Source organism: Protopterus annectens, chromosome 9.part0 (genome assembly GCF_019279795.1).
Source record: "Protopterus annectens isolate FY-2018-M chromosome 9.part0, PAN1.0, whole genome shotgun sequence".
Taxonomy (NCBI): Eukaryota; Metazoa; Chordata; order Ceratodontiformes; family Protopteridae; genus Protopterus; species Protopterus annectens.
Window position 1 is genome coordinate 667,531,318 of NC_056743.1, and position 17,037 is coordinate 667,548,354.

The 17,037-nt window shown below is 45.8% G+C and overlaps 1 protein-coding gene across 1 annotated transcript in view; it reads left to right on the forward strand.

Moving 5' to 3' along the window:
- The window catches only part of PRRC2A (proline rich coiled-coil 2A), a 3,202,076-nt gene that overhangs the window by 1,150,182 nt on the left and 2,034,857 nt on the right, over positions 1-17,037 (forward strand). The gene's annotated exons all lie outside the window — the stretch shown is intronic.

Consider the following 17,037-nt stretch of genomic DNA (forward strand, 5'->3'; position numbering starts at 1 on the left):
CTGGTCCTTTCCTAATCCAGAAAAGTTTCAAAGGGGTAAGAACAGACGTGGCCGAGGAAGAGGCCAATACAGAGGCCCTTACAGGGGATGACAATGGCAGCCAGGAAACCAAAGAAGTGACGCAGGGGTTTCACCTGCCCAACAACCACAAGCTCAATGACTTTCCTCTACTACCGCCTACCAGGGAACAACTAGTAGCTCCTTTGGGCGGGAAATTATCTCTGTTTGCAGAAAACTGGCACAGACTGACAAAGGACAAATGGATTTTGGACATTATAGACCAAGGGTACAGGTTTCATTTTCATACCTTACCAAGAAAACAAGGCATGCCAAACCTACCACAAAATCAAAGGGCAGAGGCTATCAAACAAATCACTCTGCTGACTCGAATGAAAGCAATAGAAAGAGTTCCACAAAAAGAACAAGAACAGGGGTTTTACTCAAGACTGTTCCTTGTTCCAAGAAAAGAATCTCAATGGAGACCAATACTGGACTTGTCCGCATTAAACACCTTTCTCATAGTACCAAAGTTCAAAATGCTGACTCTACATCAACTCCTTCCCATGCTGGGCAAGGAGTCGTGGCTGATTACTCTGGACCTCAAGGAGGCATACCTGCATGTCCCTATCAGACACAGCTGCAGAAGATACCTCAGATTTCTTGCAGGGCCAGAGCATTATCAATTCTCAGCATTGCCATTTGGCTTATCTACTGCCCAGAGTATTTACAAAATGCCTGGCTTCAGTAATTGCTCATTGCAGGCTCCAGGGTATACAAATTTACCCGTACCTGGACGACTGCCTCATACAAGCGGACGACAAATTGATGCTGACAAAAAACCTGGATTATGTCATACGATTACTTCAAGCTCTGGGATACACAGTCAACTTCCAAAAGTCAAGACTGCAGCCATCCAAGCAAATAATCTTCTTAGGAGCCAAACTAGACACAGCCTCTCAGATGGCTTTCCTGACAGAAGACAAGCAAGAGAAGTTAACTCATTACTTCAAAGGTTTAGCAAAACTCACCCAGATGACTGCAAGGAGATTCCTACAGGCCCTGGGTTACATGGCATCCTGCATTCTACTGGTTCCATGAGCAAAACTACACATGAGAAAGCTTCAATGGTACCTAAAAAGCATTTGGTCTCAACACAGCAACAACTTGGAGACAATCATACCACTCATTCCATGCCTACAAAAGGAATTCCTATGGTGGGCCTCGGTGAGCCAGGAAAACACAGGTATGTCATTCAAAAAACCACAGATAACACAGACCATGACTACAGACGCCTCAGACATTGGATGGGGGGCGCACATGGAAGGCAGGTGTATACAAGGGCAATGGTCTCCAAAGGAAACACATCTGCATATAAACCAAAAGGAAATGCTGGCAGTAATGCATGCCATCGAGGCTTTTCAACACCAACTCCAGCAAGGCCATTTAATGATACGGACAGACAACACCACTGTGATGTGGTACATAAACAAGCAGGGGGGGGCACCCACTCTTACCCCCTTTGCAGACTGACAATGCAGCTTTGGGAGAAATCACTGAGCCTAAACATCCAGTTACAATCCCAGTTTGTTCCAGGAAAAGACAATGTGTTGGCGGACAGCCTAAGCAGGAATTTCACAGATCCACACGAGTGGAGGTTACATCCGAAGGCCTTCAGACAACTCACTTCGACATGGGGCAAGCCAGAAGTGGACCTGTTTGCCTCTCACCTCAACCATCTTCTACCAAAATTTTGCACAAGGACATACCATCCAAAAGCTTGGAAAATAGATGCCCTCTCATTCAACTGGAACTCCCTAGCAATCTATGCATTCCCACCTGTGCCACTGATAACCTCAGTATTACTAAAGATCAAAGCAGAGAAGCCCAAGGGAATCATAATAGCTCCGGATTGGCCAAGACAACACTGGTACCCACTACTACGGAGCATATGTCACACCAGGAGGTGGTCCCTCCCTCAGTGGCCTCTACTTTTGACTCAACACAATTTCGAAACACTGCATCCAAACCTTCAGACACTGCAGCTAACAGCTTGGGAGATCCCATAAATAACTTCAGCTTATCTCTCTCTAAGGAAGTTCAGCGGATACTAACAGAGGCTCGAAGACCATCCACCAGAAAGGTTTACTTAGCAAAGTGGAAAAGATACAGCAATTGGAATACCAGCAAGGGACATGATGCTTCATTGCTGAACATCCCACTTATCTTGGAATATTTGGCAGATACGTTAAAGAACGGCCTCTCATATTCTTCCATAAAGATACATGCATCTGCTATTTCAGCTAGATACAACACTGATCCTCCTGTTTTCTCTTGCCCCTTACTAAGACCATTCCTCAGGGGAATCAAGAACATTAAGCCACCAAGAAAGGCCCCAGTGCCAGCCTGGGACCTCAATTTTGTCGTAGAAAAACTGACTCTACCTCCTTTTGAGCCAGCAGCTTCAGTTGACTTGCAATTTCTCTCATGGAAGACAGCTTTCCTGTTGGCAATTACCTCAGCAAGAAGGGTTTCGGAGCTACAGGCCCTAATGGCAATACCACCCTTTATTATTTTCCACAGAGACAGGGTTTCATTAAGGACCAACCCTACTTTTATGCCAAAGGTGGTATCTAGGGTTTCTCTAAATCAAGCCATTCATCTGCCTGCTTTCTTCCCCAATCCTGAGAATAAGGGGGAAAGACTTTTGCATACCTTGGTCATTCACAGACAACTTCGATACTACCTGGACAGAACCAAGGCCAGTAGGAAGTCTGAACAACTTTTTGTAGCTTACGCCCCTGCAGTCCAAGGAAAAGCAATTTCAAAACAGACTATTTCTAAATGGATTGGACATTGCATCACATTCTGTTATTCCTTTCATGGAAAGCCTGTTCCAGCCAATGTCAGACCACTTTCCACCAGAGCTACAGCCACCTCTACAGCATTTTTAAGAGGGGTGCCTACCAAGGACATTCTAGAAGCTGCTACATGGAGCTCCGTGCATACATTCTCCAAACACTACAATCTCCCTCTATATTCCAGATCCAGAGCAGGCTTTGCTTCGGCAGTCCTGCAGGGTTTGATTGCCACACCATCTCTTTCCTAGTGCATACCTCCTCCCCCAGCTAAGCTATGGTATTCTACCCACATGTTATGACTGCAGTTGCATTCTTGAAGGACATAGTAGAGTTTTGTACCTACCATAAATGTAGATGTCCGATAGACATGCAACTACAGTCGGATTTTCCCTCCCTACATACCCCTCTATGCCTAGGGTCCACTCCTATCCCTGTTACTCTTAGCTGGGGATATCTGTTATGGTGTATTTGTTTTATTGCTCATTTATTTGTTTGGAATCCTGTTTTTGTCTTCCAATTTGATTACAGCCTTCCTTGGAGGGCACCTGGCATCTGGGGCAAGAAACACTGAAGAAAATGGCATCGGCTGATGCTTATGTACTCCAGCCGCTCTGACGTCGGAGAGAAATGCGACATCAGCCGACGTCGGACCCAGACTTTGGAATCTGGCCGACCGAGGGCTGCCTGAGGCAGGACAACCCACATGTTATGACTGCAGTTGCATGTCTATCGGACATCTACATTTATGGTAGGTACAAAACTGTACTGTTCTTATCTTTGTCTTCACAAAAATCAAGAGAGTATGGTAATAATAAAAGACAGGAATTTCTAGAAAATGTATAGTGATCAGAGAAGAGGTTGAAAAGGAGCTGTGAATACTAGATGGACACATGAACCTTGGGTCACATCATTTATCCTGAACAGTATTTGGCTGGTTTTCTAGAAGTGCTTGGAGATCCTTTTGAAAGATAGTCGAGCCTTTCCCTGTTGTCATGGTTATTCCACATCACTTGAAAGTCCTGCAGGGGTACTGCTGCAGAATAGGTTTCCAAGTGGTGCTCTTTACCGGGAAAAGTAAATTTAAATTCATCTTCCCTGGAACTTTGATATAGATTGTCAGTCTACTGCATGCATGCGTACATTTGAACTTTACGTAGGCCTTTGTCACCATTGAGGATAGGAGGTGGGAGAGAGATGCTGCTGGAGCAGAACATGTTAAGAGGGAAAGAAAACGAATGGAATGGGTATAGTCATTCTGTCTTTGAAATGAACATTAATGGCCCAGATCATATTCTCGGCTTGCAGATGAGAAGACTCCTGCAGTTGTGGATACAGTTTTCATCTGTGTGACAGGTGCTGTGGAACCTGTGGTAGGATGATGAGTATGCCCACTCAAAATAATGCCACTCGCAACAGTGCTCTCCAATAAGGACCAAAGGCAAACATCAGTACTCTGCCCACCCCAGAATGCCATCTGTTACAACACATGGGATATGACTGTGTGTTTGTCACACTAGTAGTGCATGGTGTGATGGCGGTCAGTTTGTAACCTTCACATCTGATATTGTTAATCCTTGTTCATTGCTTACGCATGGGTATCTGTTCCAACCTTGGAACCGAGCCGGCCATTTTCCAAGCTCGCGTCAGCTACAAACACTCAAGCTAAACTCTTACTCGTAATCCCCCTCTCTCTGTTACCTCAGATTTCATTTGCCGCGTTGCCATTCGGTTGTGTCAAGCTGCTTCTCTTTAGCGAAGTATAGTTATTTGTTGTCAGAATAGTCATCTATATAACTTTTCTGTCAGAAAAGTTTCTATTTTATTGTCTCTTACCCTATCGCATCTAGCGACCTTATTTTCTTGAGTTTTCTTCTCTTCTCTCTACACTTTTTACCACAAGGTATTTCTCCCCTACCATCATTGGTAATGATGTTCATCGTGTTTCTCTGTTGCAGTCATAACTGTAGGGTTCTCCCCTGCCGGCAGGCAGTCCTCGGTCGGCCAGAATCCCAAAGTCTGGGTCCGGCATCGGCTGCTCAGCCATGCTCCCTGACGTCAGAGCGCCAGTACAACAAAGCTGACATCCGACGCCATGTTCTCCAGTCTTTCTTGCCGTACGGTGATAGCAGTTCGCATTTGCCGGTCGGCTGACTCCTGACAATTTTTTATCATCGTAATTCAGTCCGAAGACTTTCTTCTCCTACTCAAAGCTAAGTACCCCATTGGGGAAACTTTTTTCTTACTCCAGTCCGATGTCAGAAAAAGTTAATAATTGTATTTCTTGTGGGAAGCAAATACCTCATAAGGATTTTCATTCCTACTGTATTCCTTGCTTAGGCCCTGACCACGATGTAGCTAGTTGTCGGTTTTGTGCTAGATTCAATCAACGTACGATTAAACGAAGGTACGATTTTGCATTTCATTACTTCGGTAGGCGTTTTAATTACAAAATATCATCGGACTCTGTTCCAGCTACCGGAGTTCACAAATGATGCAAGGATAAAGACAGGCCTCCGAGGTCCAAATCGGACAATATTGTACAAGCAGAGCTAGCTTCAAGTTCGGCCGTCGTCAGTGAAGCGCTTTTGCAGCCCCTGTCGTCCATTTCGGAACTGATGGCCGAAACGGACTCCCACGAGGAGCCAACTAGGCCTTTGAATATTTCTGTTGCAGGACCTTCGGACAATGCTCCTTCGGATGGGTCCGGAGCCGCTGTGCAGGTACCGGCTTCCAAAGGGGTTTTCAGGCCTACTCAACTTCTAATAAAGGCAAAGCCAAAGACAAAGGCAAAGACTCCTTCCAAATCAAAGACTACAGCCCAGGCCTCTTCTGATCCGGCACCCAAGTCTCAGAAACAGTTACTTAAGATGGCGGAGGACTGACTGACTATGATTAGGGGTTTGCATCCCCCTCCAGATAAAAGGCCAAGGCAGGAAGTGTATTATGACTCCTCTGATCAGGCTTCTGTTTCTTCAGTTTCTTCTTCTGACCAGGAATATTCTTTCCCTCCTTGTGAGGATTCTGATGCTGAGGAATCCATTCCTTCAGCTTCTCCCCTGAGGATTTCTCTTTTGGGGAAACTTTACATGAAATGAGGGAGCATTTTCACTGGAAAGGACAGGAGTACTCGGAATCTAAGAAAAGACTTAGGGATTTTCTTCTTCTTCCCCAACATAGACCCCTGGCTATCCCTCCTATTTTGGATGTTGTGGATGATGCTTTTTCGGAGGCTAACTTAACTCCTGACTCTTTTCCTCCAGCTCCTGTTAAGCCAGACAGATATTATAGGGTTCCTGATTCCCACCAGTTTTTATACAAGAATCCTACTGCTGATCCTGAAACCATTTCTCAGGGTCCTAAGGGAATTGAGGCCACTACTGCTAAAAACCCCATTCCCACTGAGAAGGCTCCAGATCTTTAGAAAGATGGGGCAAAAAAGTGTACACTTCTGCTACGTTATCTATTAGGGCTTTAAACTGTCAATTTCATATGCTGAAATACCAGCAATTTCTTCTGTCTGTTTTGAAACAAAAGATAACTTCCATTTCCGCCTGTGCAGATAAGGAATTACATGACTTAATGCATGCCACTGAACAAGTTGGGAAGCATGGTTTACACTGTGGATTTGATGCCTTGGAGGCTTCTTGTAGGGCTGCTGCCTCTGGCACAGTCATTAGAAGGCATGCTTGGTTAAAGGAACAAAACTTGCCAGATCAAGTAAAAGCTAAGTTATTGGATGCTCCTGTTCAGTATAATGTTTTGTTTGGATCTAAGGCTGAAGAGGTGATAAAGAAGATGGAGGACAAGGCAAAATCCATGCAAACGGTTAAAGATTTCTTACAAGTACAGTCACCCAGATTTAGTAGGAATTGGCCTACAAAAAATTGGTCCTTTCCCAATTCAGACAGGCCTCAGAGGGGTAGATACAGACGCTCCCGAGGTAGGCCTCAAATGCAAGCCTCTTATAGACCAAGACAGTGGACTGCTTCCACCCTTAGGGGAGGAGAGGACAGGTCGCAAGCTCATAGAAAACAGGCTCAATGACTCCCTCTCTTGGGCTGCAGGAACTTCTTGCCTGGAAGTCCCTCTCGGAGGAAAACTTTCTCTTTTTCACTTAAACTGGACTCGTATAACCCAAGACAAGTGGGTTCTGGATGTGGTTTCAAGAGGTTACAAATTCCATTTTCATACCCTACCAAGACCAAGCGGAGGGCCAGATCTTCCAACACATCAATGGTTAGAGGCCTTAAACCAGGTGGAAGCTCTCTTGGCTATGAAAGCCATAGAACTGGTTCCACTTTCAGAGATGGGACAAGGTTTTTACTCAAGGCTCTTTCTAGTCCCCAGAAAGCAAAATTCATGGAGACCCATCTTGGATGTCAGTCTTGAACACTTTTCTTGAGATACCAAAATTCAAGATGCTTACTCTACAGCAGCTACTTCCAATGCTGACCAAAAATGCATGGGTGGTAACTTTGGATTTAAAGGAGGCATATTTACACATTCCCATCAGGCAGGAATGCAGAAAATACCTCCGGTTCAAGGCCGGATCGAGGCACTTTCAATTCTCTGCGCTGCCGTTTGGATTGTCTACTGCGCCCAGGGTCTTCACCAAATGCCTGGCTCCAGTAGTAGCTTATTGCATACTCAAGGGAATTCAAATTTACCCTTATCTGGATGACTGTCTTATTCAGGCAGACAGCAGGGATGTCTTACTCCAGCATCTAGAATTTGTTCAGAATCTTCTCAAGTTCCTGGGATTCACTGTAAACATAAAGTCAAATTTGACACCCTCACAACAGATAACTTTTCTGGGTGCTCTTCTAAACACAACAACCCAGATGGCATTTCTGACATACGAAAAACAATTACAGCTGGCTTCAACTTTCAAAACCTTGGCAACATTAACTCAGCTATCTGCAAGGAAATTCCTGCAGGCTTTGGGTTACATGGCCTCCTGCATCCTTCTCATACCATATGCAAGACTACATATGAGGAAAATACAGTTGTACCTAAAAAGTGTATGGTCTCAGCATTGCCACAGTTTAGACATACAGATCACCGTCCTGCCTTGTCTTCAAAAGGAATTCCTTTGGTGGTCCAAGGCATGTACTCTAAAGAAAGGAAAATCCTTCAGTCTGCCTCCAGCCACTCTGATACTAACCACGGACGTTTCAGATTATGCATAGGGAGCCCATTTTCAGGGCAACTGTCTGCAGGGCCTTTGGACAAAGGATCAAAAGCACCTGCATATCAATTTAAAGGAAATGTTAGCCGTTCAGAACACTCTATTGGCTTTCTGGAATATTCTACAACCAGGACAGCTACTGATATGGACAGACAACACCACAGTTATGTGGTACATAAACAAGCAAGGGGGATCTCATTCCTATCCCCTTTGCAGACTAGCCATGAATCTATGGAACACAGCTCTAGCTTGCAAACTGGACCTTCAAGCTCAGTTTTTACCAGGGAAGCCAAACTTCCTGGCAGACAGTCTGAGCAGAAACCTGTCGGACCCACACGAATGGATGCTGGACACCGAAATATTCAAGATGATTACAGCAGTCTGGGGATGTCCTCACATAGACCTCTTTGCATCCCATCTCAATCATCAACTACAGATTTTTTGCACCAGGACCTTCCACGAACTAGCTTGGAAAGTGGATGCACTATCTTTCAGTTGGAGAAACCTCTCGGGGTATGCCTTCCTGCCTCTTCCTCTTCTTTTACGGGTGTTATTAAAGATCAAACAGGACAAGCCCAAGATGATAATTTTGCTGGCCCCAAATTGGCCTCGACAGTTTTGGTACCCAACACTGAAAAACCTTTGTCTGGAGCACCCTTGGATATTACCACAGGCTCCGTACCTTCTGTCCCAACACCAGGGTCAGGTTCTGCACTCCCATGTCAAAACTCTCAGCCTGGCGGCCTGGTTAATCCAGGGTCCATGATTCAATCTCTCCTACCCAAGCAGGTTATGGATGTCATTTTAGAAGCCAGACGTCCTAGCACTAGGAAATCTTATGCAGGAAATGGAAAAGATTTTGCTCCTGGATGCAGGCTCAGGATTCAGATCCTCTTATTCCTAATATTCCTCTGATTTTACTTTACCTGACAGACCTCTTACATAAGGGTCTCTCTTTCTCTTCCATAAAGATACATGCCTCTGCTATTTCTGCTCATTATAATACAGACCCTCCAATCTTTTCCCACCAGCTCATGAGACAGTTTCTCAGAGATGCTAAGAACTTAAGGCTCCCTAGATCTCCACCCATTCCTGCTTGGGATCTCAACTATGTTTTGGAAAAACTCACCTTACCTCCTTTTGAGTCTGCTGCCACATCTGACATCAAGTTTTTATCTTGGAAGACAGCTATCCTGTTAGCTCTGACCTCTGCCAGGAGAGTTTTGGAGTTGCAAGCTCTCATGGCTGTGGAACCTTATATTATTTTTCATCAAGACAGGGTGTCTTTAAGGACTAATCCAACTTTCATGCCTAAGGTGGTTTCCAAAGTGGCTTTAAATTAAACTATTCACTTGCCAACTTTTTCCCCAGTCCTCAAAATAAGGGGGAAAGGATCTTGCATTCCTTGGATGTACACAGACAACTACGTTTTTACCTGGACAGAACCAAGGACATCAGGAAATCAGAGCAATTGTTTTTCTTATGCTTCAAGTTCCCAAGGTAAAGCCATTTCAAAACGGACCATTTCTAAATGGATTGCTCATGGAATCAGATTTTGCTATTCACACCATGGAAAGCAAATCCCAGGGAGTATAAGGACACACTCTACCAGAGCTGCTGCCACTTCAGCTGCCTTCCTCAGGGGAGTTCCTACCAAAGACATTTTGGAAGCTGCAACTTGGAGTTCAGTGCATACTTTTTCCAAGCACTACAATCTACCTCTCTACTCTAAGTCTAGGGCAGGCTTTGCTTCTGCAGTCTTGCAGGGCCTTTTAGCCGCCCCCTCTACTTTGACCACCTCCCTTTTATTCTGCTTTGGGATTCAACCCTACAGTCATGACTACAACAGTGAAACACTATGAACATAGTACAGTTGTGTACACTTACCATAAATGTAGATGTTCGAGTGTCTTCACTGTTGCAGTCTGGGTTACCCTCCCTCCTGTCCCCTCTTATTTTTTCTTTTGTGTGGTTCCCTTCTTCACCCTTCTTCTGAGGTGTATTTGCAAGGGGTATGGGATCTTACTCCTTTTGGAACACCTGACATCTGGGGCAAGAAAAACTGGAGAACATGGCGTCGGCTGTCAGCTTTATACTCCTGGCGCTCTGACGTCAGGGAGCATGGCTGAACAGCCGACGCCGGACCCAGACTTTGGGGTTCTGGCCGACCGAGGACTGCCTGCTGGCAGGGGAGAACCCTGCAGTCATGACTGCAACAGTGAAGACACTCGAACATCTACATTTATGGTAAGTGTACACAACTGTACTTTCCTTTCTTCATATCTTCAGGTATTCTTTTGTACCATTGCTGGTACCCTTCCTACTATCCCTTTTTTCTATCATGGCAGATAAGAAAGGTAGTCCTGGTTTTAAAAGGTGTTCGAATTGTGGACACAAATTACCTACATCTGATGCACACTCTTTGTGCGTTTATTGCTTGGGGGCGTTCCATTTATCTGTTGACCCGCCCTGTACTATCTGTGAAAATTTTTCTAACAGAACCTTATTAGAAAGAAAAAATAAGTTGTTGCCGAAGGGACTTCTTAAATCTCCCTTTTCAGAGGCTATTTCTAGGTCGATGGCTTCAACCCCTCCTAGAGCCCATAAGAAAATTTTGGATGTTCCTACTAAGGCTAAGTCTCTGCCTTCGTCCCCGGCTGGGGACTCCCGCAAACCAAAACCTAGAAAGGCTAAAGTTTCCACTCCAGAGCTCACTCAGTCAGCCCCTGTGCTTTCGTTGCCTAGACTTTTGGCACCCAGTTCTTCGGCTCCTTTAGTGATCTCTGCTCCTTCTTCTACTGGAGCCTTCACTATATCAGCACCGAGAGGCTCCTCGGTGCAGACTATTACGACTACTGAATCGGCACCGACCACTCAGTCAGTGCAGACCTTGACCACTTCGGCTCAGACATCTTACTCGGAGCCAACACCTCAGTTATTGGCACCAATTTTGTCGGTTCCAGCTTCGGTGCCGACAACCACTTCGGCACCGAACCTTGTGCCAGTGCAGACCGTGACATCGGCACCAATGACTTCCTCGGTGCAGACACCCATAGTCCACTCTCTCTGCACCATTGTTCTCTGTGCAAACTGGTGAGGTGGGCACCAAGTTAGTCTCTTTTGTGGACAGGCCTGTTTCTCCCTCAGTCTCCGTGAGGTCCACTAGAAGCCTTTCCAAACATGACGTGTTTCATCTTGTGGACCTAGTGCTTTTGGCCAGAGGTATCCCACCCCCCAGGACCTATCCTTCCTTGGGAGGTGATCACCCGTCTCTAAAGACCCCTTCTTATTCTCCTCCTTCATTGCCTTTGAAGTCCATTGATGTAGCACAGTCTTCCCCCTCTGCGGTTCCCTTTATGGATCTCACTAAGGAACTGCAGTAGCCTTTGTGGCAGGAAAGTTTTGCTATGAACTAGGATGACAGTTGTGACATGCGTAATTTGCTGCTCCACAGCCATCCGGGAACTCCGAGTCAGCAGGCTGAGCCACTTAGGGGAGGGGCGACCCCTGTCCTGGACACACTCTTCAGGTGGACCATCCTTTCAACTGATGGAGAAGGCGTTCGCTTCTGCTGGCAATACTGGACTGTCTATCCCCCCGCCCTCCTCTGGTACACTGGTTTCACAAGTCGCACCTAGTGGACACCGGGTGCAAGGGCTTCAGGACATATTCCCACAGGAAACCCCTTTTCTGTTGTTTTCCCCAGCTTCTCCCTCTGAGGAAGTCCACCGGAAAAGTTAGTGTAAGAGGAAGCACATGGACTCCACAGAGGAGTCCCTCACTGAAGACCGACTTTGATGAGGGGGAAGGATCCCCTCGGTCACCCTCTGAGGTATCCTTCAGTGATATCCTCGAAATCCTTAAACAGAGAGGTGACTGGCAGCCCTCTAATCTGACCTCTGAAGAGTCTGTGTTCCTGCAGGCTTTTCTCGCCTGGCCCCCCTTACCTCCTGGGTTACTCCACCTGCCGATGAACTTGTCCGGCTCATCATGCAGCGTGCATGGAAGGCACCGTCAAGGCTTTTTCCCGGAGGCCAGATAAGATTTTGTCCCCTCCTGCTACAGATCCAGTTGGTCAAAAGGTCTTCCTGTGGATGCTTTGGTGGTGGCGGCCGCAACAAGAAGGATCTGGCAGAAGAAGAAAGCCATACTGTCCATCCACCTAAAGAAGAGTCCCGGGCCCTGGACAGGATAGGGAAAGTGCACCTTTACTATCAGGTCCCTGAATTATATGGCACACTTTACCAGGCTTCAAAGGGATCTAATTTCCGAGCTGTCTGAAACCTTGGCTGGTGCCGTGTCTAATGAGATCCGTGAAAAAGTGGCCTCTCAGCTGGCCACCATTGAGTCAGTATCTAACTCCTCTATGCGTTTGATATCTCACGCATCAGAAGGTACAGCTAGAGTGGTGGGTTTAGCTGCGATCTTGAGAACACGCCTGGATGCGCTTTTGCAATTTCGCGGAACCCTTAAAGGCTTCCTTTCTTAATGCTCCCATTGAGGCCACTTCGTTGTTTCGACCCAAAGTTAAAAGCACACTGGCCAGATGTGAACAGGACGGTAAGACCCTTTCTGCCTTAGGTGTCCTTTATTCTTCCCCTCAACGTGCTTTCTCCTGAAACCAAAAGAGTGGGAAGATATGGTTCAAGAATTCTCAGGGTCCTTTCCGTGACACACAGGCAGAGTTCTCCCCTAGAGGCAGAGGGGGAAACTCACAGGGAACTCTCCTTTCAAGGCAGAGGGGGTCCGCGTAACCAAGGTTCCAGGGACTCTTTCCCTGGCCAATCCTTCCAGCGCTCCTGAAGAGCTGCCCAACTCCTTTCCTCTGGAGGTGGTTGTGAGTCGTTTCTCCTTGTACCCTTCTTCCTGGCTAACCATCACCACCGATTCTTGGGTACAAAGGATGATAACCAGAGGTATCATATCCCCTTGATATTTGTCCTGTCCTTTCAAAATACCTTCCCGACATTCCACCCAATCAAAGGGAAGAAGCAGCACTAGAGATAGAAAAGCTGCTAAGAAAAAGTCTCATCCAAATAGTCCGTCCAGACCAGATAGTATCCGGATTCTACTCAAGACTATTTTTGGTGCCAAAGAAAACTGGGGACTGGAGACCAGGGTTGGATCTCAGTGTATTGAACAAGTTTGTGAGAGTACAAAAATTCTGGATGGTCACAATACAGTCTATCCTCCTGCTTTTGGAAAACGACGATTGGATGTGTTCGATAGATCTTCAAGATACGTACTACCACATAAGTGGACAGGCCATCAAGAAGATTTCTGCGCTTCCGACGGGAGCCAGTCAGTACCAGTTCAGAGTACCGCCCTTCAGACTCTCTACTTCCCCCAGAATGTTCACAAAGTGCATGGCAGTCATCACAGCTCACTTGCGACTTCAAGGATTCCAGGTGTTTCCATACCTAGATGACTGGCTCATTTCCACCCCCACCAGACATCTACTGGAAGAAGCCCTAGCATACTCTCTCCTCGCTGCACAAAGGCTAAGCATAACCATAAACTGACAAAAATCCACCCTCGCCCCATCTCAGTCGACAGAATTCATAAGGGTTATCTTGGATACAAAGAACTGCAGAGCTGCCATTCCAGAGTACAGAATTTTAAGGATAAAGCAACAACTGGTTCCAATCCTTTCAAGGGAGAAATCCACTGTTCACTCTGTTCTACAGCTGTTGGGTTCCATGGCAGCCTCCATCACCATTGTCCCCCTGGCCAGATTTCATATGAGGCTTCTACAATGGCTTCTGCTCACCCAATGGTATCCTTTTCAAGCCAAGATTTGAGTAACCCACAGGTGCAAACAGGATTTAAACTGGTGGATGACACACAATCTGTCAATGGTCTCACCCCTTCTCCCCCCAGCAACCCAAGACCACAGTGACCATGGACGTCTCCCTGATGGGGTGGGGGGGTTATGTCAGGGACAGACAGTCCAAGGCACTTGGTCCGAACTAGAGGCCCGACTGCATATTAATGTTCTAGAGCTGAGGGCGTTGCTTCTGGCGTAGCAAGCATTCCATCCCCTGCTGCCATCTGGGACGATTACGATTTAATCAGACAGCATTAAAAAAGTCACCAAATGTTGCTCGCGAACTCCAAATAAAGTCACTGTGCACCAATAATACTATATGACGCTTTATTAAAATATCGAAAATTCTAAAAACAAGACTATATGTTAAGCGCTTTCATCTACAAGTGTAGACTTCATCAGAACAATTCCTAGTAGAATCACTCCAGTTTATATACAAGCATCAATCAATCATTTTATAAGTTAATTGAACAACTTAGTGCCAGTGCTCCATTTCATTGACAAATGCTGTGGTGACTTAATAGCACATATTCTACTCGTGTGACTTAACACATATTTTATTCGTGTTTTTAGAACTTTTGTAGAATTTTCGATATTTTAATAAAGCGTCGGATAGTATTATTGGTGCACAGTGACTTTATTTGGAGTCTGCGAGCAACTTTTGGTGACTTTTATTTAGTTGAGTGTTCGGGACTACATTGCTTTTCTTAATCAGACAACATGGCGGTGGTCTGGTACATCAACAAACGGGGAGGAACCAAATATTACCCCCTTTGTCGAGAGGATATGCAATGGGCGATGACTACTAACCATTTTCTTCTAGCAACGCACATTCCTGGGAGTTCCAACGTGATAGCAGACAGACTCAGCAGGTACATTCTACAACCTCACGAGTGGTCCCTGAATCCCTTGATAGCGACGGCAATCTTCCACCGCTGGGGCCGTCCTTGGTGCGACCTCTTTGCATCCCCGACCAACTACAAATGCAGCAACTACTTCACCCTGATTCCCCCTCCGGGACAGTCACCCAGGGGTGCTGTAGTCCACGATTGACCCTCAGGTCTTTATGCATTCCTGCCTTTTCCCCTCATTCCCCAGTTTCTGAAGAAAGCCCGTCGGTTGAAGAGCAAGGTGATCCTCGTAGCACCGTATTGGCCTTGTCAAATTTGGTTCCCCTTCCTTTGGCCTCGCCTTCTTGATTGACCTTGGATTCTCCATCCAACCCTGGAGTTGATCTCACATCCACAGAACATGATTAATCCCAACTTGAACAGCCTGAAGCTCACTGCTTGGCTACTCCACTTCCATTGATTGCCAGGCAGATTGATCTTTCTTTACCAGTACGTGACATTCTCATTGCATCTCATAAGTCTTCCACTAGAATTACTTAGCTAAGCAAGTGGAAAAGATTTACCTGTTGGCTGAAAGATAAACAAGTAGATCCCTTCTCAGCACCAGTGTCGATAATACTAGACTATCTGGCCGACCTTTTCCAATCGGGGCTATCTGCTTCTACCATTAGAGTTAATTTGGCTGCAATTTCTAATTTCCATGAGGGTGTCCCAAGATTCCTCTCTTATGTCTCACAAATTGTGCAAGACCTTCATAAAAGGTGTGAATCATCTGAAGCCACCTTTTAGAGAACCTATTCAACCATGGAATCTATCATTAGTTCTACAAGCTCTGACAGTGCCGCCCTTCGAACCAGCTTCTTCTTGCGACCTCAAGTATTTGTCATGGAAAACCTTGTTTTTGGTCGCCATTGCCTCTACCAGACGTATCTCTGAGCTTCAAGTTTTATGTATCAAGAGTTCATACTTGATTTTTCATAGAGATAGTGTCTTTGAGAACTAATCCTTCATTTCTGCCCAAAGTCATCTCTGAAATGTCTATTAATCAAACCATTGAATTGCTAGTTTTTTTTCCCAATCATTCAAACAGAGGAGAGTATTGCCTACATACCCTAGATATCCACAGGCAAATCCGTTTTTACTTAAACAGGACTAGGTCCTTTCATAAATCTGACCAGTTATTTTTGGCCTATTCTGGACCTAGATTAGAATCTGCTGTTGCTAAGGTCACATTAGCTAGATGGTTGAAGGACTGTGTGACCTTCATTTATACACAACATAATAATCCGTTGCCTACCACCATGAAGGCTCATTCGACAAGGTCGGTGGCAACTTCTGCTGCCTTCCATGCCAGAGCTTCTTTACATGACATCTGTGCAGCTGTAACTTGGGCTACACCTCATACCTTCATCAATCATTACAAATTGGATTTGACCTCCAGGGGAAGAGCATCTTTTGGTTCTGTGGTGCTCAGGAATGTCCTTCCATGAGAGCCTCCCAGGAATAGAGGTAGCTGGGGACTCTGTCCCATGCGTAAGGAATGAACGAGGATTAACAATATCAGATAAAGAAGTTATGTCTTAACATAACGTTCCATCTGTATTGTTGATCCTTGTTCAGTTATTACGACCATCCCTCCTTCCCCCTCCTGTGGCTTCTAGTGGATCTCACCATCCGGTTCTCTTAGGTCATTTGACCAGAGGTAGCCTCTACCTTCTTTTGACTTGCAAACTCAATCTGAGGTAACAGGGAGAGGGGGTTTATGGGTAAGAATTTAGCTCGAGAGTTTGTAGCTGACACGAGCTTGGAAAATGGCCAGCTTGGTTCCGAGGTCGGAACCGATACCCATGCTTAATGACTGAACGAGGATCAACAATGCAGACTGAACGTTATGGTAAGACATAACTTCTTTTTACTTACCAAGCTGGATCTGTCCACAGTGGAGTCAGATGAGCAGTGGTCATATGGATGGTTTCTGAATTGGTATGTAAAGGTAGTCCACCCTGTGATGGCAGTGAGGACACCCATCACCATTATGGACATGCCAGTGTGTCACAATATGCCTTGACCGGTATCATCAGGCCAGATGCATGGTACATTTGCTACTATTGCCAAGGCACAGAAATGGCATCTTCTTGTGATTAGATGACATCCCAGCACATCTGTTAAGCAATTCTCTTTGCAACCATCCATTGCAAGCAATTAGCTGCAGCTAACATGTTGATGGCCAATAGCTTACTGCTCATAGCCTCTGTCTGTGTGCTCTCCGTGGGTGCCATTACCCACTGCAGATGCATAGGCAACGGTTGAGGT